Here is a 24,631-nt window from a genome sequence, read left to right on the forward strand (position 1 = left end):
ACAAAAAACACTTAGTAGTAGAAAAATAAAAAGAAAGAGATCATAAAGTTGTTTCCTAGTTATTATGTTAGCACTTTTCTGTTACTTCCTGGCTTTCTTTCGTTCTTTCTTTAGACCAAATCTTGTGAGTATCCCACTTACACTACATTCTGGAAATAGAAAGCAGGAAAGCCTCCTTTTCTCCCAGCCTCCCTCCCACACTTGTAATATTCTGTGAATTTGACCCATTTATCACCTGGAAGGTATGGTTTCTTATTGGGAAACTTGCAGGATCTTAGGTAAGCAAACCACAGTCAGCACAGGGGAGCCCTCACACCATCAGTCGCACCCTTCCTTTAATTTAGGAAAGATAATCTTTGAAAATCAGGTGTCTAATGCTAATCTAAGGCCTGTGGCCAAGCATGGGGCTGCAAGTCCTAGATGTCTCTTGTCGGTGGAGGAGGGCACTGTAACCTCTTTCTGAGGTGACAGGATAGACTTTATGCTTAGTAGAAGAGTGAGGTTTGGAGGAGTGCCTCAGGAATCTCAGGGTTGTCCTAGGGACAGTGTAACCTCATTTTGACATGGCCGATGTAACATATTAGAATATTGGAAACAAACTTATTTTGTTCCAAAATTTTGGCTCATCTAAGTAGTATTATGCCTTTTGCGGTTAAAAACAAATCATTGTCTTTCCCAATTTCATGTTAGTTGTGTTCAGCATCCCTTCAATTCGTCGTATGGTAAGGGGACAATAGAGTGTCTTTGGCTAGTCAACCTGGCAATAAAGTTCATGGGACTGTCACTGGGAAATTCCATTATGGAAAATAGGCAGTTTTGGCCAAAGAAAAATCTTGAGGCAACCGTACACACTACTGGTTTTCTTTTCCGGATATAATTTTTTTTTTTTTAAATGAAGAGACAGAAAACAGACTACCAAATTGAATATTGTAATTGAATGATGGTTTCCTAAACTTTCCAAAAACTGCTGGCCTATCATAATTTTAATAATTTTACTTAAGTATCTTTTTTTCACTTTTTTTAAAGCTCCAGAGATCACTCTGTTTCTAAATCTGGTTTAAAAAGAGATTTTCTAATTATAATTATGCTCTCAGTCATACCATGTTGAAACTTACTTATACTAGAGTAGTAAATCCTGCAAATAGCAAATACTTTAATGTGGTTTCTCATCCAACAATGGTTTATAATAAGATACTAGCAGATGATGAATGTGGCCATGCAATATTCCCCAAATATTTGGAGAAGAAAAGAAAATTATGGAGGAATTTCTTCCCTTCGACACGAATCAGTGGTATTTCACCCATACTAAGAAATTTCAATTTTGTGACCATTTATCATTTAACTAATTTCCTATGGTGTCGCAAATTGACCAAATGGATCCTGGCTTCCTAAAGATGTTTCTGGAAGGACCGCAATCTAAACAGACAATGCATACAAGCAACGGATACTTCATAAAGATGTACTAACAATTAAAACTCATTGTTCAACATTCCAGTTATTTTGGTGGATTCATTGGGAGAACTTTGTTGGAATGATTCTTAGAGTAGCTCCAGGAAGGGTTACACTTGTTTTAGGTTTAAGGAGCAACAATAGTGTACTGTTTTCAGTGGAGATGGTACATTGGAAAAAAAAAAATTCATGTTGTTATCGCTGCCATTTGAACACATTGGATTTTTAAAAGCGTTTCTCCATAAGCCATTTGTTATCTCGAGAGTCAGTCTGCAATTTGGGTAGTATTCACCACATAGCTTGAACCTGATTAGCAGAGACAATCTGCCCAGACAAAACTATCTTTGAAATCAGTGATATTGCTAGAAAGAGTTATTTGCACTCCCAGTCTATATTCCTTCACCTCCCACTCAAGTCCTCAACCAATTTCAATTTCTGGCTCTACCACTTACTAGCTGTGTAACCTTGGAAAAATTGTCTCTTTGTGTCTCCATTTTCTCATCTTGCTAAAAGCATATCAACAGTACCTATCAGATGATGTCGTTATGATAATTGAATGAGTGTGTGTAAAGACATACATATGTGCGTATGTATGTATATACACACATATGTATTTTTATATATGCTAAGAGTCTATCTTCTTTGTCACCAATCTCTACAAGAATAGATGCCTCTTAAATCCTTGCCTTGCTTGACTTCTCTCTCTCTCTCTCTCTCTCTCTTTTTTTTTTTTTTCTTGTCTTGCTTGACTTCTCAACCATATTGGACACTGTTGAGCACTCCCTCTTTCTCTTCCCACTCTTCTCATTTCCATCAAGTTTTCTCTGCAATCTCTTCTACAGTCTTTTTTGAGTGCTCCTTTTCTTTTAATTCCCTAAATGTTAGGCTTTGTCAAGGCTCAGCCTTTGTCACTTAGCTCTTCTTATTCTATCCATCTCCTTTGGCCAGTCTTACTTGGTTTTAGGATTTGAATTCTTACAGAACCTATAATCTGATTAATTCCAAATTTCTGTTTCTAGCCCAGACTCAGTACTGAGCATCAGACTTCTGTATCCACCTGCCTACTAGGCATCCCCTATGAACTTCATACTCAACATGTTAAAAATTCAACTTGTCATCTTCCCTGTCTCACATCCCCCCCACAAACCCTCCAACCCACTAAATGGTACCATCCTTTACTCAGCAGCTGCTCATTAAATCTGAAGGTTATGCTTATCTGAAGGTTATCCCCCTGCTCACCACATATGATATGAGTGAGGTCTTATATATTTTTATCTTAAATATTTCCTTAATCTTACTTTATCTCAACTCTCTGTCCTCTAATTTGCCTCTTGCTTGACCTACTATAACACTGTTACAATTGGTCTCCCTACCTCTAGTCTTGTCTTCAACTCTCTACATAGAAGATAGCAGATGATTCTACAGAACAAACCTAATGATGTTCTTCTTCAGCTTGAAAATACTCAGTTTCCTTGACATGCTATATAAGGCCATGTGTGAACTGGCCTTTGCTTATCTCTCCAATTTTCACACCTCCATAGAATCCATGCCTTCCTACCTCTGGCATTTTGTACACCGTGTTTCTCCTGCCTGAAACACTTCCCTAATTTCCCCACCCTTCTCTGTCTCAGTTGATTATTATACTTTAGGTCTTAGCTTAGATTTTATTTCTTCTAGGAAGCAAAACATTGATTCCTCCAAATAATTTCTCTTGACATTTCTCATAACCCCTTTACTTTTTTTTTTTATTATAACATGTATTATGTTGTTTTCCAATTGTCTGTTTACCTCTCTGTCCCTATTGGATTTAAACTCCAACAGGGCAAGGATCATGTCCATATTTTTCTTTCTTTTTCTTTTTTAAAGAGTTATTTATTTACTTGAGAGAGAGGGAGAACAGAAGTGAGGGGCAGAGGGAGAGTGAGAAAGAGTCCCAATTAGACTCCACCCCCAGCTCGGAGCCCGATGCTTGATCCCATGACCCTGAGATCATGACCAGAGCTGAAACCAAGAGTCAGACGATTAATGGACTGTGCCACCCACGCGCCTCTCATGTCCATATTTTTCAAGGTTATATCCTCAACATGTAGCTTAATGTTGGTCATTTAGAATGTAAAGGATAAAAAATGTATGTGTCTGTATAATAAGTTGTGACTTTCAAACAAGAATAGTGAGAAATGTGTCAAAGCTCATTTGCTTTTTTTTTTTAAAAAAAAGAGAAAATAGAGAATTTCATTAGAACATCAGTACAAATAAACAAAGAGTAAACTAGGAGTAAGATTTTAAGGCACAGAATTTTGTGACCTTGGAGTGAGCCCCATTTGATGCCATTACAGCATAATTTAATCTGGTGTCAGTCTCAGCACAAATCTCTAGGCATTGGGAAGCAATCCAAGTCTTGTCTGGCCATAGTCATACATGTTGTATTTTTTTCAGCCAATTTATTTTAGTAAGCATAGGTCTAAAGCTTTCACATAATAGTTTGAGGGGAGAATTTTTCTCAGTTCTCTGTGACTTTTTTTCATATTAATTTTTTTGCATTGTGTGTCCTAATTTTTTTCAGCCTGTGTTTTAAAATGATTATTCATCCTTTTTCCTACTACACAAGGTGAAAGCTCATTTATTTGATAAACTCCCAATTCCATAATCTTTCATTTTCATTTAGACCAAGAGTTGTCAGATGACATAGCTTTGAATTTGTAGTAGTAGTATTCTATTTGGTTGGTTTATTATTTTAGTTCGTCTTATTCTCAGAACCCTCCCCCCATTTCTAACCACCAACAAATATAGAACAGCATCTTCACTCCAGCATTTTAAAAGATACCTAATTCAGAGACTCCATTACTGAGCTATTTGTTTTATCTTCCCCTTCTATTGAATTAAGTTATTAAAGAAGACACACTATTTTTAACATATTAAATATTTTCAAGAGAACTACTTAAAAAAAGTTTACAACCTAAATTTTTCCCCACTTGTACAGATGGTTTCACCCTCAAACCTTATCATTTACTTTTTTTTTTAACCTTTTCATTTACTTTCAAAGACTTTTTTTGTGTCAGGTTTTTCACCTAAAAATTTTAATGGAAAATAAAGGATTTGGTCAGTTCTGCTGGACATATTCCATAATTTAGAAGAAATTTTAAGGTTGTGAACATAAATCTTATATATAATCCCTGATACATATACACATATATGTATATATATACACACATGCTCTGTATTTACTATTCATTATTTGAGAGAGAGAGAGTGAGCAAGACTGAGAGAGAGTGCACAAGGCGGCGAAGAGCAGAGGCAGAGGAAGAAGCAGACTCCCCACTGAGCAGGTTGGACTCCCTGGGGCTTAATCCCAGGATCCTGGGATCATGACCTGAACCAAAGGCAGACACTTAACCATCTGAATCACCCAGGCACCCCTGTATTTACTATTCTTATCTAGACTATATTTATGGTATGTAGTATATATACATAATTAATATTTATACTGTATATATGACACAAACTATAAATAGTATAATTGTACATACATGTAGCATAGTAGCCCAGATTTATAAATACTTACTGATGAATCAGTATTCTTAAACAGTGTAGTTCCTTTAGGAAAATTGGCAATAAAATGTATCTGCTAAAGAATATTAATTATAATTTATATTATGTTTTAGAGAACACCAAGCTGCTAAGTTCAGTACAGTAAAGAAACAGAACTTTCGGTTTAATATATATTAAAATTTCCTTCCAGTAAAGGAAAACGTACAATGAAAAGACATTGAATTGTAAGCCTCCATCTCTATCCTCTGTCATGCTGCCCAAATAGTGTTCTTAAGTCACAGGGTATTATTTGACATTTCTTGGATATATCATATAATTTTGTAGCTCAATAGCTTTGTAAATAAGGGTTTTGTTACCTGATGAACTCCTACTCATACCCCAAGATTTTCCTTCAATGTCCTTTAATCTGTGAAGTGATAACTTTGGCTCCCATAATTCTTTGCACATATCTGTATTATTTTACCACATTGTGTCGCTTTCCTGTTGCTTTTCTGTCCTTCTCACTAGGGCCAATGTACTGTTAGGCATTATAGGCAGAGAATCTGGGTAAAAATGTCTGGGACTCTGGAAAAAAAAACATATATTGGCTATAAGTTATGAAAAATTAATGACTATTAAAATGCCCATAAAAATAATCTCAAGCAAATGTAACACAACTCATGTGTAGTTATGTGATTATATAAAATGTGAGAGGTGAGTGCATTTTAATATTTTATATGAGGTTAGGTGGATTTAGAAAACTCTGAATGATTAGACCCTGAGAAGGTCTTAAGTGGTTCTGTTGGCCCCACTTACATTTGGGGAGAAAGAATTGTGTTTTACTCACTTTTATGATTCCAAAGGCCATTGGCAATGACTGGTATATGGCATATACCTAAATACTGGTGATAAAATTCCTGAAAATTATAAGCAGTCTCTAAGTATTACCTGGTTGAATAAAAGTCTATATTAAATGAATATTGCCCAAGAGGCAGTATATGATATAGTGATTAAGAGCATGGCATTGAAATTCCCCGAACCTAGATTTGAATTGTGGTTCTGTCACTTATAGGAGGAGTGGCTTAGGGTGAGTCCTATGTCTCTCTAAACATAAATTCTCTCCTCCATCAGGGAGGAATAATAGTAGTAACTATCTCTTTGGATTTTCACGAGGATTAAATGAGATAATATATATTGAACACTTAGCATGGTGCACAGCATCAGAAAAAGTTCTAATAAAAATTGAGTTATTATTACTATAAGCTAAGCAAAAGTAGCTTTAACATAAATGACTACATCTATCATATTTAAATCTTTAAATAGCTTTCACTCTTGTTAGCTAAATTTCAGTAGAGTAGACATAAAAGAGGTCACAATGAACAATTTTCTCTAAATTCTCAATTCTTAAAAGCAACAGATTGTAAAAAATGCTGGAAAAAGTCAGATTTTGAGGCTCTATGTAAATTAAAAAAAAGGGATGGTGATAAAAGCTTTCTTATTCTCAAGATAACATGCATGAAAACAATTTGTGATTCAGGATAGCAATACGGGTATGTCTTTAAGCCAACTAACTCTTTGCGACACATTGTCCTTGCTTTCTAAAGTAGGCCTCATCTCACTTTTAATGTGTGAAAGGAGAGATTATTCAACAGTGGTAGACACATTTTTGTTCTCAAGAACACTGCGATATCATTAATCTTCTGGCACGCCTGCAAAGGCGGGTTATGTGAATGCTAGTCTTTTGCAAGGCTATAAATAAAGTTTAAAGAGAGAGACAGAAAGAAAAGATGTTTTCCTGAAGCTTCTATTGCCACAGTACGGACCACATTAAGGGTGCAATAACTTACCAGTAATAACACTTTTAAAATCCTCTTTATGGGTTTTCACATCTGTCTAGAAAAATCCAGTCTAAAAATAGAATCTGATCTTGTAACACAGCTTTCTCAAATTGGGCTATCCTAAACACTCTTTTCATTGAATAGTCACATATGACTATTTTAGAGCCATATTTCTGGGAATAGCAATGCTTTATCATGTATATCACATGCTTAGCACTCCAGAAGATACGTTCATGTATTAGGGTGTGTGTGTGTGTGTGTGTGTGTGTGTGTGTGTGTGTGTGTGTGTGAGAAGTGGTTCCTCATGGATGGAAAAGGTTCAGTAAAAATATTTTTTTTTCCTTTTTTGCTTTTGAAATGTAAAGCAAAGAAAAAGGACATGCAAAGTATCCCTCGTTTTTTATGTTAGGAATTTCATTCTATTTCTGGTCTAATAGACCCAAATTTCATCATTATCCATGTTTAAAGGTTGAGTCACATTTGTTTTTATTTGAAAGTACTCTCAGGAATAATGCTTGCATGCTAAATGCTGTTAGAGCATGCTTATGGATTATTATTACACATAATATGGACTTAATTTTCCCATCAAATTGGAATAATCGGTAGCAGTTTTTGGTTCTAGCAGAAACCATCTTTCTCATAGTCCTTCAGTGGCAAATCTCCTGCTGACTTCATGAGATCAGGTACAAAGCAAATAACATGCCACAGATTGTTTTTTAGAACTGTTTTTTTGTTCTAACCCATAGATACAAAAAACAAAAAACCAATAATTTAAAAAAAAACAAACCCGGGCGCCTGGGTGGCTCAGCTGGTTAAGTGACTGCCTTCAGCTCAGGTCATGATCCCAGGGTCCTGAGATCGAGTCCCGCATCGGGCTCCCTGCTCTGCAGGAAGCCTGCTTCTCCCTCTCCCACTTGTGTTCCCTCTCTCGCTGTTTCTCTCTCTCTGTCAATTAAATAAATAAAGAAAATCTTAAAAAAAAAAAAAAACCAACTGACTTGTACTCTAGTTATGTCTTACCTACACCCTTGGAAGATTTTTTTCATAATGCTTTGGAATTTGGGACCTCCAAACAGTTTGTATGTGACAAACCAAACAGTTTGTATGTGACACTACAATTAAAACCTTTTTGCTATTCAGTTTGCAGGATATATGTGTTGCTAATTAAGAACCAACATCTTTGGCAGTTTTTCAGTTTGAGTAAACCTTTAGATTTGGGACAGTCAGTGGGCATTGCACACTCATAGCCGGGCTTCTCATAGCTTTATGCGATGCCCTCTGAATTTTAGAGGCCTCATCTGGGGGCTTGTGATGAGAGTCACTTCTCTACTGATCTCTGCATGTGGCTCCTCTCTCAAACAGCCCACATCTGGGGAGCTCATTACATTCTGTAACAGATTAGTATGGAACAGGCAGTTTGAATTGTTCATCCAAGAAGTACACAAGTGGAGTTTCTATGCCATTTACTGAAAGAACTAGAAAACAGACCTGGATTTTTTTTTTTTTTTTTTTTGAGCTAGAAAGTAGAATCTTTAGGAGCCAGCATGACCTTTGGAAATCTAGTCTTGACCATCATGAAGACAATGATGTTGGTCAGCTATCTTTAATAGGGTTTCAAAACTCACTGCAAATGTGGATTTAGGGAGTATATAATATACCTAATTTGCAGAAGAAAATGAGAAAAAAAGGAAAAGGGAATAGTAATGAACATTTGTGAAGTTTTGATTATACATGATTAAATGCACAATTATTTCACCATTTATTACTTAAAATATTTTCATGAAGTATACGTTACTTTCCTTCTTGGCTGGTAAGGAAAACACACTACTGAGACAGGTTAGGTAACTGGTCTATGTCCTCACAATTACTAAGCAGTAGAGATAGGATTTGAATCCAAATTGTTCCAGTTCTCAAGTTCACATTTTTTACTCAGCAAGGATCAACAGGATTGGCCCAGGATCAAATGGTGAATGCCGCAGACTTCATTTGCTTTGTCCCTCCCTTGCCTGTCAATGAACTTCCCTCTGTTTTGGCAGTTCCTACTCCTAGCCACTGTCTCATTCTCATAGGTTTTGTTTTGCCCATATCCTTTTCCAGTCCCAACATAAATGTTAACTGAAAATGATACTAGCTAATTACACTTCTTGAATAGGCTTCTGCATTTCGGTAAAAACTGAATGCACTAAAATGCCTTTACGACAATAAAGAATGTACTTCGGATACCGACTGTTGGAGAATGTTGGGGGACATATATGGGCTAAAGGACTATCTTCTCAGAAGGTGGCTTGAAGTCTGGGGAAACTCAGTGTTTGCCTCTTAAATATTTTTATACACATAAAAAACAGTCTAAAATGAACTCCAAGAGCAGATGTGAAGGCAAAAGAAGTTATACTGTAACTTAAGGGGAGAAATGTGCTCAGGATGGAGCAGAATAACTCCTTTGCTTGGTCATCAGGGTGTTCCATGAGATTCTGAACTGATTACATAAATCTTTCATTCTCTTCCCTCATTTCCACTTTATTGCATTCCATGGAAAGACAGAGTGACAAGACAAGGCTTCGGAACAATTACCTAGGATTACTTTTTTTCTCACTATCCTTGAATAGAGCTGCTTCCTACTCAAGAAGCTGGGATCTGTTGGCCCACAATAGGATAGTTACAGGCCAGTTTGAGGTGTTATCTTCCTTGCTGGTGATGATTCAGAGCTCTTTCTTTTAAAACTAATATTTGCAGATGCAGAATGTTAGGGAAGGGAATCTTAATGTAAACCTGATTAGTTTTCAAGTGTGTAGAGAAAAAAATGTCGAGAAGGAATAAAATAATTTTTGAAAACATTCATAGAACAGAACAGAAAAAAATTATTGTCCATATTCTCACTACTCTAATATACCAATTGGTATACTTCATAAACTTTCAAGCACTTTTTTCCCCATGAATATTTATTAACATAATTGTAATCATAATTCATATTTTAAAAGTTTGCTTTCTTTCTCCTTATATTATGAAATAGTCATTTTCTATGCTACTAAGCATTCTTCATTAGTTAGGCTGATTTTTTTTTTTTTTTTGCAGAGAGGATGGAGCTCTCCATTTTTGAATGGCATAGGTGATACTCTGTTGTACATCTAAATGTATGAATTACCTGCTGGTAGGCATTGCATAAATGCTAATATAGTCCAGCTACAGATTTTAAATGTTACTTAGTTGTATAGATGCTGCACTGTAGCTCTCAGGGGATTGTTAACATCATCACATTTTTAAGTGTATCATAATCCTGCCATTTAATTATATTTAAAAAGTGGTTTGACCAACATTAGTGTCCAGGAAGAACAAACAACAATTGTCATAGAACAAGTAAATAATCATTGAGTTTAGATACTTTTTGAATGTTGTTTAGATTCCTGCTGTACATATTTACTGAGAATTTCTTTTATACTAAAGAATGTCATTGGGCTCTTTGCAGCTGTTGTGGCCTGGCTTTACCCCATTAGAGGCGATCTGTGGGAAGAGAAGGAGACAAATTGTGACACTGTCCCTTATCAAAGGACCACACAGTTGTTCGCCACTTTGACTCCATGATGGATAGTTATCTTGAGGTTTGACGGATGCAAGGCTGAAAGTTTAGAGGAAAACACTGCAGAAGCCCAGTAGCTCTTTGCTGTTGACACTTAACCTGATAATGTGGGGTTAATCAATCTTCTCTATTGTTTTTAGCTTCAATTTTCTTTTCTTCAAGCTTCATTTTTTTCCCACCTCATCAGATTGGTCTGCCAAAAAAAAAAAAAAAAGTCTAGATGGAGAAAAGACAAAAGTAACTCTTTCCCATATTATTGATTTCATCAAACAACCTTCTGTTGTCCTCAGTGCATGTATTGGAGACAGAAAAACACATACTCATTTTATGTACATAATGTGCATATATTTTTTTTTCAAAGTTTTAACTTGAATGTTTGGAGAAAGAAATTAGATCTTGGTGATCAAAAGGTGAATAATAATCTTTGTCTTGAAGAAGGACTTTGTCCTTAAAGTATTTTGTTTTTTGAGAACACATTACTAATGATTGATCATTCTACTTTCCAGGGGTGCCTGGCTGGCTCAGTCTGGGGAGCTTGCAACTCTTGATCTTGGGGTTGTAGGTTCAAGCCCCACATTAGGTGTAGAGATTACTTAAAAATAAAATCTTAAAAAAAAAAGGAACAGAAAAAATACTTTCTATGTTTCTCAATATTTCCCTTAGTTTAGGGATAAGCAACTATTAGATTTCCCATTGAAATCATTACTTGTTTCAGTATCTAAATATAGTGAATTTTTACTTGATTGCAAGAGGCTGATAAATTGTTAAAAGACCTGCTGGTTCTGCCATGCCTGAATTCCTCAAGCAAAGAATAGAGGGGAAAAGTCCCTGTGCTTTTCATGAAATTGTATTATCCCAATTAATGCATGGGGTGAAAGAAAGAGTCAGAATTCTTTTCTCAGCTTTATTGAGATGTAACTCACACACAATAAAATCACCAACTGTAAGACTGCAATTTGATGAGTTTTGACAAATGAATACAGTCATGTTCCCACTACTACAATCATGATACAGAACATTTTTGTTATCACCCAAAAGTTCCACTGTGTTCCTTTGTAGTCAGTATCTTTGCCACATCCCCTAGTCCCTGGAAATCCCTCACATACACAGATCCTTTCACAAATGTACATGTCCTCTGTGCAGGGGCAACACTGATCTTCTCTAGATTGTTCCTACTGCAGTATGTGTGCTGCCAAAGTGAGCAGTAGCCAGTTGCAAAAGTAAGTTATGACTACATATTAGTTTGTAATGTTTTTACAGGATTCATTTATTAAATCTCTTAAGACTTTATTTGTAATAGTCAATTAGAACTATACCGTCAGCCCCTTTGGAAAAGAAAAGTCAGCAACTCCCCAGTGTTGTACCGTGCTTGGCATGACGCTATGCTCGAGATCCTGTCCTAGTCTCATGTCCAACTCATACCTCTTTTGGAAGCACTGAGGTGTTTTTTGTTTTTTGTTTTTTTAATTTTATTTTATTATGTTATGTTAGTCACCATACAGTACACCATTAGTTTTTGATGTAGTGTTCCATGATTCATTGTTTGTGCATAACACCCAGTGCTCCATGCAGTACGTGCCCTCCTTAATACCCATCACCAGGCTAACCCATCCCCCCACCCCTCCCCTCTAGAACCCTCAGTTTGTTTCTCAGAGTCACTAGTCTCTTATGGTTCGTCTCCCCCTCTGATTTCCCCCCCTTCATTTTCCCCTTCCTTCTCCTAATGTCCTCAATGCTATTCCTCATGTTCCACAGATAAGTGAAACCATATGGTAATTGACTTTCTCTGCTTGACTTATTTCACTTAGCATCATCTCCTCCAGTCCCATCCATGTTGATGTAAAAGTTGAGTATCCATCCTTCTTTATGGCTGAGTAATATTCCACTCCATATATGGACCACATCTTCTTTATCCATTCATCTGTTGAAGGGCATCATGGCTCTTTCCACAGTTTGGCTATTGCAGACATTGCTGCTATGAACATTGGGGTGCATATGGCCCTTCTTTTCACTACATCTGTGTCTTTGGGGTAAATGCCCAGGAGTGTAATTGCTGGGTCATAGGGTTGCTCTATTTTTAATTTTTTGAGGCACCTCCACACTGTTTTCCGAAGTGGCTGTACCTACTTGCATTCCCATCAACAGTGTAAAATAAAAGGGTTCCCCTTTCTCCACAACCTCTCCAACATTTGTTGTTTCTTGCCTTGTCAATTTTTGCCATTCTAACTGGTGTAAGGTGGTATCTCAATGTGGTTTTGATTTGAATTTTCCTGATGACTAATGATGATGAACATTTTTTCATGTGTCTGTTAGCCATTTGTATGTCTTCTTTGAAGAAGTGTCTGTTCATATCTTCTGCCCATTTTTTGACTTGATTATTTGTTTTTTGGGGGTTGAGTTTGAGAAGTTCTTTATAGATCTTGTATACCAGCCCTTTATCTGCAGCGTCATTTGCAAATATCTTCTCCCATCCTGTGGGTCGCCTCTTTGTTTTGTTGACTGTTTCCTTTGCTGTGCAGAAGCTTTTTATCTTGATGAAGTCCTAAAAGTTCATTTTTGCTTTTGTTTCACTAGCCTTTGGAGATGTATCTTGAAAAAAGTTGCTGTGGGCAATGTCAAAGAGGTTACTGCCTATGTTCTTCTCTAGGATTTTGATGGATTCCTTGTCTCACATTGAGGTCTTTCATCCATTTTGATTTTATCTTTGTGTATGGTGTTAGAGAATGGTCAAGTTTCATTCTTCTGTTTTTAGCTGTCCAATTTACCCAGCACCATTTACTGAAGAGACTTTTTTCCATTGCATATTTTTTCTTGCTTTGTCAAAGATTATTTGACCATAGAGTTGAGGGTCCATATCTGGGCTCTCTGTTCTGTTCAATTGGTCTATATGTCTGTTTTTGTGCCAGTACCATGCTGTCTTGGTGATCACTGCTTTGTAATATAGCTTGAAATCCGGCAACATGATGCCCCCAGCTTTGTTTTTCTTTTTCAACATTTCCTTGGCGATTCGGGGTCTTTTCTGATTCCATAAAAATTTTAGGATTGTTTGTTCCAGCACTTTGAAAAATGATATTGGAATTTGAAGCACTGAGGTGTTAATTGATAATTTTTTTTTTAGTCATCTAGTATTTTGTTACCTTAAGAATACTTCTGTTGCTGAGCTTTTGAAACACAAAGCTGATTTACTCTATGCCTCAGTTAACCACTTTGTTATATCAAAACAATAAAGTCCTAAGTCTCTAACAATATTTTTAAGTGTGGAAGAGAAAAGCAAGGCAATTTAATTTACTCTTCTGGTTTGGCAAATGACGAGAAAGAAGGAAACTGTAAGTGCATGAAAATTGCTATATATATACCCTTGGCTGTCATTTTTTCCCCATTATAAGTGAAGAGATATTAGGTGTAAGAACATTGTTCATTATACACAAATAGGCAGCATTCTTTCTGTTGGGCATTATCGGTACACATACAGTGTGTGGATAATTTTTGCCATAATGGATATACCATTTCAGTTACTAGATTGAAGGTTTTTTTTAATCTAAAAATGGGTGAGCATAAATGAAGCTAGAATATATGTATGTGCCCAAAAAAGTTGGAAATGAGTGAAATCTGCTATAAATATTATGTTGTCCTCATATCTTAAAGTCTGATGTTATCATTTGTTATTCATAGTCATTTGCTTTTGGTTGTTTTAGAGAGGTTTTCTACCAAGATAATATGAAAATATTAATATATCAATATTAAAATACTAATAAAACATGGATATGTTACAATATGGACTTCACAACAAATAAAAAAATGCATTACACACAAGTCTCAAACTATTTGGTTAAAGATGTGGAGCACCTGTCGAATGGAAGCAATTATTTTTGAAGAAAATTTGTTAACTTCTCTACATTTTTTATTTTACCTCTGCCTATTTAGCTCTCTTTACAAGGCTACGTCTTCCGAAGAATCCATAGAAAACTACATTTTTCTCCTTGGCAAGCACAAATAGAAGATGTCAGTTACACAAGATTGAGAACCTATATTAACTTTCCTGGAGTTACATGGAAAAGGGGTGAAATTTAATTTACATTGCTCTTTGTTTACATATTCTAAAAAAGCTTGCTCCCTGAACCTCAAATCTCTAAATTCAAGGTTCCTAGTGATTTGAGACTAATAAGCTCAAAGTGTTTGTGAACCCCAGAGAAAGCCTACTCCTATTATTTTCCCATTACAAAAGAGCCCCAAGGGATATAGTTTTATGCAGATAAATGTTGGATAAATATCTGATCTTCTGGGCATATTTGAGCCCACATTATGAATCATGTGCAGTTCTGTCAACCCTGGTTAGGGACCAGAGTATTCAGTTTTTCATCTTTATGCCTGTCTTTTCCAGAGTCTCTTTGTCTTTGCTTTAAGCACATCTAAACTCAGTGGCACATGTTGTAATCAAGCTCAGTGTTGTAAAGGAATGAAAAAGCTGGAAAGTTGAACGTAACTGCTAATATTTCATGCAACACTTGCCCTTTATCATAGCGCTCGGCCACCCCGGTCAGCACGATGGGTGTGAACTGTGTCCGCTCTGCCATACTGTCTGTCATCAACCCAGGGGGTGTGCCTGTGGTTTACTGCTGCCACACGGCTGGCATTGTTATTTCATAACCCAGAGCCCTTTCTTCTTTCCCTCTTAGCTCCTGAAACCTTCCCTCCTGCATGTTTTCTTTCCTTTTACTCTGACTCTCTAACAGCTGAACTACATAAATGCCAAGTAGCAACATGAATTCCTAAACAGAAGCTGCCATAAAACAACGCTGCTCCAACCAAGAAACCCACATGTAGAGGCCCATGACTGACAGGGCTCAAGAGGCAGGTTTTAGTAAATGACAAGTGTGAAGTTCTTATTGTTGCTGTAGTCGGTGGAAGCTCATATTTACACAAAAAAATTCATTCACATTTCAGAACAATTCAGTGTAACTGGCAGCTTGGGAAAGAAAAGACTTAAAATCTCTTAAAGATGAAGAAGACAGGAGTAGTACAGAATCCAAAGCATTCTCTCACTTTGGAATATGTTAGCATCTTTTGATTGGGTTTAAAACTAGGATTTTGGAAAAGCAGCAGGAAAAGTTGAAATTATAAATTATTTTTGTTAGGAAAAAGAGAGAATAAGAATGAAAAGAAGAGCTGTTCATCTTTTATTTATTCTAAGCATAATTCCATTCAGTGTTAATTAAGTAAAAGTCTAAGGAAGTACGTTATCCTTTTGTATATACTCATTGTCATTACTACAGAAAGATCTGTGGTTATCTAGAAATACAGGAAGGAAATATCATGTGATGTAAATCCTTTGTGATCAGTGTTATAATAATTGCTAATAAAATGCCATGAAATGTATAATTTGAACACTGCTTTTCAGCAGTTAGAATAATGTTATAAGGTGTCTTAAGAAAGGACAGGACATTATTCTCTATGTATCCTGTAATAAATCAAGGGTAGAAATATTCTGGCTTCTGCTCTATTTTCTTCCACTACTGGTTAAGAAACCACTCAACTAACAAAAAAACTTAATAAGCTGGAAGGAATCTCAGAAAGTACCAAATCCAAACCTTTCATTTTATAGTTGAGAAAATAAGCTCAAAGAGAATAAATACCTATTCCTTTAGTGTGACACCCTCACTAATTTTCCATCAAATTACTTTTCTTCTTCACCTCATGCAGTTGGGTATGGCCTTGTGACTGAGTTCTACTTGACAAAATGTGATGTGCTTTACTACCAGACTAGGCCCATCAGAATTCCCTGTTGGATTCTCCAGGCTCCTGACCTTCTACTGATCCAGAGCAAAGGAAAGACTCAGAGGCCCTGTGATGTAGTATAGCTTCAACAGAAGGAAGCCTAGATCTCTGGGTCCGTGTGGGGAAGGCAACTGCCCTTTAAGGCTGTTCTATGAGTGGTTAGTCAACTTACTTCTTAGGCCAATGGCGTTTTGAAGTATACCTAATAAATTAACTGGTGTTAGTTTAACAACAAAATACATACTTAGCAGAGCAAGCTTTTCTTTTTTAGTCAAGGAAATTAAATCAGAGACTTAAAAGTGCTGTCGTGGTCAGAGAAGGAATACTGCTAGTGGCCTACTCATTAACCTTGTCTTGGAATGACAAGTTTCAGTCTTCATCCCTGTTTATTAGCACCACGTCTTCAGGTGTTCCTTTTTCTCGTATCTCAATATTTTAACATTATACTGGACTGTTCATCGTTTGAACTTTGATTATAACAAGGACCTCTTAACTAGTCTCTGGGTCCTTAGTATACCTGTCTTCTAATTCTTAACATGAACTGACATAAGAATAATCCTGCTCAGAAAACCTCTATTGCCTCTTAATTGTCTGAAACTGAGGTAAGGAATTGGGGGCCTTGGGGTGCATATAACCTTTAGACAGCTTTTGCTTAGCTGATGAGATGTGCCTTTTTTTTAAACGTTGTTCTCAGTACTTTAAAATTGAAATAGTAAAAACCCCAGATTTCTGGCTTTTCTTGATAAATAAATGGTCTAGCAGAGTGGGTCCCATTCTCACATGGAAGCGTTCAGCTGGAGTTAGGCATGCACTTACTTTATTTTTTTTTTAAGATTATATTTATTAAAGAGAGAGAACAAGCAGGGCAGAGGGAGAAGGCAGACTCCCGGCTGAGCAGGGAGCCTGATGTGGGACCGATCCCAGGACCCCAGGATCATGACATTACCGAAGGCAGATGCATAACTGACTGAGCCACGCAGGTGCCCCAGACATATACTTTAGAGTTTTCCCTCATCCCCACCTGTATTAGTCAGGATTCTCCAGAGAAACAGAACTAATAGGGTGTGTAGGTGCGTATGTATATGTATGTATATATATACATCCTACTGGTTCTGTTTCTCACTGTGTGTGTGTGTGTGTGTGTGTGTGTGTGTGTGTGTGTGTGTATAAAGAGATTTATTATAAGGAACTGGCTCACACAATTATGGAGGCTGATAAGTCCTAAGATCTGTAGTCAGCAAGCTGAAGACCCAGGAAAGCTGATATTTCAGTTTGAATCCTAATGCAGGAAAAACCCAATGACCCAGTTCCAGGGCAGTCATGCAGCAGAAGTTCCAGTATTCAGCCTTTTTGGCCTATTCAGGCCTTCATCTGATTAGATGAAGCTCACTCACATTAGGAAGGACAATCTGCTTTACTCAGTCTGTCGATTCACATGTTAATCTCTTTCAGTAACACCCTCACAAACACATGCAGAATAATGTTTGACCAAATATCTGGGCACCCTGTGGCCCACTCAGGTTGACACAGAATTCAACTTCACACCTTGCCATGACTTATCCTGACTACTTGGCTTACTTCTGTTACCTGCTGCACCTCTGTGGGCATTTAGGTGTGAGAATGGAATATAAATTCCATAAAGACAGGGATTTTTTTCCACTGCTCCATCTCTAGCACTTAGCACTTCACATAATCAGCATTCAATATGTATTTATTGACTAAATCAATAAATTAATGTGACTGCTATTCTATAATATGTTCAAATGTTTCAGTCAGACATCCCAGATTCTCACCTGTCATGCCTCAGTGTACTTTCCAACCTGATCTCTCATAGAGGAGGAGTAAGCAAATCGGGCCAAAGAATATTCTGGGAAAGGCCATGCACTCTTCTGCTTTTGTCATTTGTTTCTGTTACCTGCTCTACCATGAAGGTTCCACTAATTTTTACCTTACTTACTAAGTTCACCCCTTTTATTTCTCTTCAGTAAAGCCTTCTTGACCATGCAGATGATAGTGATCTCTCCCTTCTTTGAAATATCACAGTACTTTCCATTTGGGTCACTCTTACTGCGTTTTGGTCATATACTGTTTAATATGGCTATTTAACTTTCAAATGAGTATTCAAATTCCAAGGAAAAGTGACAATTACCTTTAATTCCTTGTCCAAGGCAACATCCTCAATGAAAATGGGAGGTGTACTAAAGAAGCTGTAGCAATCAAGATAGTAATTGAATTCAGGGAGAATCTAATCTGTTCACCATGTTAATTATTTTATTTTATTTTATTGTGTTATGTTAATCACCATACATTACATTCACCATGTTAATTTTATTGGACCAATATTTGTTGGTCCCCTACTATACACCCCTGAGGTAGTATGCTAAGAGCTTTGTGTACATTATCTCATTTAGTGTCAAAGCAATCTTTTAGGAAGTTACTGTCATTAGCCCCATTTTGTGGTTGAGAAAACAGAGGCTTCTAGAAAGAGGTTAGGTGATTTGCTTAGGGTCCCAAAGCTAGGACATGACTGAGTTGGAATTTGAAATTTAGGTAGTGTGACTTCAGAGCCCAAGATTTTACTTAAATGTCATGATAAACTGTCATCCCTGACTTATATACAATTCATAAATATGGAAGAAGATAAGGAAGTCTAAATTTTAGTGACAGCAATAAAAACAGCAAAGCAAGAAAGAGTAGGCTGTTTACAAAGTGAATAGTCAATGTTGTTAAATGAGTGGAATTGAGTAAAAGTAAAAGCCAGGAAATTATCCACACCAAAAATAATATACATTACAGGAGATATTAAAAAAACAGCATGCAATCATCAGCACAGAAGTTTGGACACAATAGAAGAAAAGATAGCTGAGATTGGGGGAAACTCCTAATTACAGGGAATAAGCTATTACTGTCTTAGATAATTGTGTATTCTAGGTACAGTTTCTTTTGCATTAGTTCTCAAAGACTCTGTAATCACTTCTATAGATTAAAAAAGCCAAACATATGAGGCATAATGCTATTCTCTGAGATACCGCAGTACTCAGTATCTGGCACTCAAAAAATTGTAGGTACTCAAAAATATTTGTGGAAGAAAGGAGGAGGAAGGAAGGAAACCAGTGACCTCATACGAAAATGAGTATAATAATGTCAGGTTTTTTTTTTTTTCTATAAAAATTTCCTCAAATATAAAAGGAACGTATGAGAAGAGTCTGGGTTTAAATTCATAGGGGTCTTATTACTGACAGTCTGAACATTAGAAAATCTAAATGTGGGCTCCTTGATATTTGATAATATCTGGCTGGCTGGATGTGCCTGATATTTTGCTCTTTCACAAATATTTTATTTTATTCATCCAGCTCCAAAATCGATATTTGACCTAATGTGGACATGTGTGGGAAAGAATGTTATTATGTGGGCTGGCAGATGAAAGCTAGAAAGTGCAGAGGTATGTTATGCAGTATTTTTAAAGGGCACTTTTCCCCCCATGTAATATCCCAGGAATGTTGGATTTTTTTAGTCTTGGAGGAGGAGTGATGTCTCTAGCTAATTACTGTGTTGTTTTAGAACTTTCTTGGCAAATTTCCCTCTCCCTTAGCATCTGTCCCATAAAATGATGCACTTAAGAGATTGAAGAGGTAAATATCATAGCTCCTTCTTCCCTGAATAATAGAGTATAGCACTGTTAGATGTGACGACAGTAGTATGTTCGGCAGTAAGGTCACAGGATTTCGGGTGGTTGGCAGTCTGGCTTTTGAGCAGTGAAAAACCAGGTCTGGACTGGTTTTAGTGACTAAAGCTGCATCTTCATCTCACTAGGTAGATAAATGAACTAAAGTGCTATGTTCAAGACCATATTATATTTTATATTATTCAAAACCATGATGACAAATTTCAAGGTCTCTGTTTCTTATGTGTGTATATCTATCTATCTATCTATCTATCTATCTATCTATCTATCTATCTACTTACATATATATACACAATGAAGTCTATACATATATATGTATGTTATGAAAATCCTTGTTTCTAACTGATTTCAAATATGGAAAATTGTAGTATTGGTTTCTACAACAGAGTAGGGTTAGAGTGGGTGGGCAGTTTTTTCCTAAGACACTGGATATATAGTAATAGCTTTTAAAGTAATAGTTCCTTCAGTATGCTGAATGATATTTAGTTAATTAAATTTCAACCCCCCCCCCCATAATTCTGAATGTGTAATCTGTGGCTCCCAGAGAGTCTCTTTGACTCTTTCAGGCAGATTGCAAACTCAGAGCTATTTTCATAATAATAGTAAGATGTTACTGACTTTTTCATAGTCAACACTATGAAACATTTGCATTGATGCAACAGTGGGAAAATTGCTGAAATCTTAGCAGAAAGGGAGTGGCACCAAATTGAAATTGTAGACACTGTATGTGGATACTTCCACATACTTGCAAGAAAAGTAAATCAATATCTCTTTAATAGTGCTCTTGATGAAGGAGCTTAAGTTATTAATTTTATTATATCTCCACCTTGAGTACATATGTTTATAATGTTTTGTGTGACAAAATGGGTACACATAAAGCATTTCTGCTACATCCTTCAAGTATCATGATTGTCTTTAGGAAACATTACTTGTGCTTCGAGTTGCAAGTTAATGGAACACCACTGTTATTTAAAAGAATGACTGAAAACACAGTATGATTATTTTGGGTTTTTGTCAGATATTTTCTAATAAATGTTGATTCAAGAACAGCATTTATTGTCAATGACAAAATATGAGATTTCAAGGGAAAATTAGAATTTTGGAAAATTTGCATTCACTACCATGAACTTGAAAGCTTCCTAACACTAATCTTTTCTGATGTCATCAGCAGTGATAATAATGGGTATTAAGCAGTTCTTTAGACATTGCAGCTTCTTTATCTTTGTCAGTACTACTGTCTTCAAGGCCAGGTTACTTAAATAACCTGGAAGATCACTTAGAGTGACAGAAACTTTGCTGCCATGTAGCTCTTCTAGTCGTGTCATTTGGAACATAGTGTTGCCTGTATGGAGATGACATGATTATTTTGATATTGTATAATGAAATGTGTCAATATTTGAAGATATTCTTAACTCACTGGACCACAATTTTTGAAATGACCAATGTATCATGTCACAAAATCACTTATGGTTAAAAGATCCATTCAAATTGCAACATAGACCAATTAATTTTAATGAAACAGAGTGGAATAAGTTCATTGATAAGTCTTACAGTTCCACGTTGCAACTAACCATTGAGAAATCACCATTTGTTGAGTTTGGTTGTAGAATCAAAGAATATTCTCAACTATCTAAAAATGTTATGAAAACATACATCCCATTTCCAACTACCTATAGGTAGTTAGAAACAGACACACTTGCATGAGGCTAGGTTTTATTCATTATCATTCAACCAGAAGAACGTATCACAAGAGATTGCATGCAGAGTAAGATTTGAAACTGCACTTGTCTTTTACAAAGCCAGACAAATTTGTTCTCCCTCGAAGGTACTAGGCAGGATTACGTTCCTCTTTCTCTGTCCGTACTAAGATTTGATTGACCTAACTAATGGATGTGTAAAGATTACTATTATAAGATATAAGCCATTATGTTTATTAGGCAACACCCTTTAATCCTTGGCTGTTTGCCTTTTCTTGTAAAACAGTATCCTGATTTTTCAAAAACATATTTCAGTTGTTTGTCAATATGGTAGTAATAATTACTGCCAGGTCAACTACCTACATTCCTCTACTATTGTCTAAGTTTTAAGGTTTATGAAACTGAAGTTCTTTCAAATGAACATAACTATAGAAGATCAATGTTGGAAACATCCATTGGGGTCATTTAGACTAACTTAGCTCATGGTGTCCCTTACAAGTGGTCACCCTGATTATTCTTGATTACCTCCAACAATGGGGAACTATCTCTTCATTCCATTTTTGTATATAAATGGGATCATACAATCTGTGCAGTTTTGTGATTGGCTTTTTTCTCTCAATATGATATCTGTGAGATTCATTGATGCTGTTGTGGCTATCAGTAATTCATTTGTTTTTATTGCTGAGTCGTGTTCCTTTGTGTAAATATATTTATTCATTCTTCTGTTACACATTTGAGTCAGTTTCTAGTTTTGGCTAAATTTTTCTATAGGTATTTTTGTTGACATATATTCTTGTTGCTCTCAGATAAATCCCTAAGAATAGAATTGCTGGACCAAAGACTAGATATTTGTTTAATTTGATAAGATTCTGTGAAACAGTTTTCTAAAGTGGTTGTACAGTTTTACCTATGTACCAGCAGTGTATAGTGCCCGTTTCTCCACCTTCACACCAGTGCTTGACACAGTCAGTCTTATTAATTTTAGCCACTCTAAGAATGTGTGTAATTGTAGTTTTAATTTGCATCTCCTTGATGATGCATTTTCATGTGTATATTGGTCATTTGTATATCAGTCTTTGTGAAATGTTTGTTCAAGTCTTTTGCCTACATGGTAAACTTGGGTTGTTTGTCTTTTAATTAGTGAGTTACTGTAGGGAGCCCTTTGTATATTCTGGATATAAACCCTTTGTCAGATATATATTTTTTGTGAATATTTTCTTTTAACTTGTGGTCGCTTATTCTATTTCTAAATGTTTTTTAATGAGCAGATGTCTTTAATTTTGATGAAGTCTAATTTATAAATTTGTCTTTTATGGTTGTTGCTTTTTGTGTCCCTTCTAAGAAATCTTTTTTTACACTTAAGTTACAAAGATATTCTCCTATATTTTCTTATAAAAGCTCTATAATTTTAGCTTTTTCACTTAAATCTATGATTCATTTCAAAATAACTTTATATATGGTGTGAGGTAGGAGTTGAGTTTCATTTTTTTCCCATATGGGTATCAAATTCTAGCATCATTTGTTAAAAAAATTTTCCCTTCCCCCATTGGATTGCTTTGGTAACTTTGTTGAAAAATCTTTATAAAATTGTGTTTACTTTAGGACTCTCTTCTGTTTCATCAATTTATTTGTACATCCTTATGCCAATACTATACCATTTTATTACTATAGCTTTAGAATGGTATTAGAATCAAGTGATGTAAGTTCTTTTGGCTACTTGTAGACATTTGTGTTTTTGTATAGATATTAAAATCAAATTCATGTAAATTTATATAAGAAGCCTTCTGGGGTTATGATTGGGATAAGGTTAAATTTATAAATTAATTTTGGGAAAATTGCACATTCAAATATTGAATCTTTTATCCCATTGGTATATTACATCTTGTTTATTTATGTCTTCTTTAATTTCTCTTAGCAACATTTTATAGTTTTCAGGATACAGATTTTGTACACCTATAGTGAAATTAAGTTCTGGGCATTTTATACTATTGTAAATGGAATTGTTTTGTTACCAATTTTCCAGTTGTTTGCTGCTATTATGTAGAAATGTAACTGACTATATAATGTTGACCTTTTAATCTGGCACTTGCTAAATTCACTTGTTAGTTCCAATACTTTTTTTCCTGTTGATTATTTAGCATTATCTATGTGAATATTCATGTCATCTGTAAATAGCGGTAGTCTTACTTCTTCCCTTCCTATTTACACTCCCCCGCACCCTTATCCCAACCATTTCATCTTATTACAGGGTAAGCTCTCTAGTCTGGAAGTTGTGAGAATGGACATTTTTGCCTTGTTCTAGATACTTAGGGGAAAACATTCAGTATTTCACCATTAAATATGATGTCAGCTGTAACTTTCCCATAGATACTCTTTATCACATTGAGCCATTATTTTTTAGACATAAATTAATTTTGATCCTAAATCATCTTTCTTACTTGTTCCTTAAGTTGGCCCTAAATATCTCTTGAAAAACTTAAATTCATGTTCAATTTTTTGACATTGAAGATTTTTTAAAAGATTATATTTATTTATTTGAGAGAGAGCCAGAGAGAGCAGAGTGAGAGAGAGAGCACGAGTGGGAGGTGGAGGTGAAGAGGGGCAGAGGGAGAGGGAGAAGCAGACTCCCTGCTGAGGGAGGGCTCCTGGGGCTCCATCCCAGGACTCTGAGATCGTGGCCTGAGCCGAAGGCAGACGCTTAACCTACAGAGCCACCCATGCACCCCAGTATAAAAATAATTTTAAAAACTAGGTATCAATAAATTAGAAAACAGTTTGGCCTTGTCTTGTAAGATTTAATATTTATCTATGACCCAGGTATTTGACTTCCACACATGCTTGAATTTTTATAGTCAAGTGTCATAAAAGCAAAATAAAATAAAATAAAACCCCAAGCCTCCAAATAACCATTAGTGGAAGAATAAATAAAATATATCATGTAGTCACATAATAGGATATTATAGGGCAGGAAGTATGAATTGGTCTACAACTGCACACAGTAGCATAGAAAAATGTGTTAAGAACATAATCTTAAGTGAAAAACACGTCTCCAAAGATGCAGACAGTGTGAATCTGTTTATAAAGT

The 24,631-nt window shown here is 35.9% G+C and overlaps 1 non-coding gene across 1 annotated transcript; it reads right to left on the reverse strand.

Annotated features, from left to right (window-relative positions):
* Positions 1 to 11,489: 11,489 nt before the first annotated feature.
* On the reverse strand, positions 11,490 to 11,594 carry LOC112820499 (U6 spliceosomal RNA). The gene has a single exon (XR_003207164.1). It is a non-coding gene; the product is annotated as a U6 spliceosomal RNA (small nuclear RNA).
* Positions 11,595 to 24,631: the final 13,037 nt, after the last annotated feature.

Source organism: Callorhinus ursinus, unplaced genomic scaffold (genome assembly GCF_003265705.2).
Source record: "Callorhinus ursinus isolate GAN/ISIS: 27379988/994484 unplaced genomic scaffold, GSC_fseal_2.0 scaffold3, whole genome shotgun sequence".
NCBI classification, from domain to species: Eukaryota; Metazoa; Chordata; class Mammalia; order Carnivora; family Otariidae; genus Callorhinus; species Callorhinus ursinus.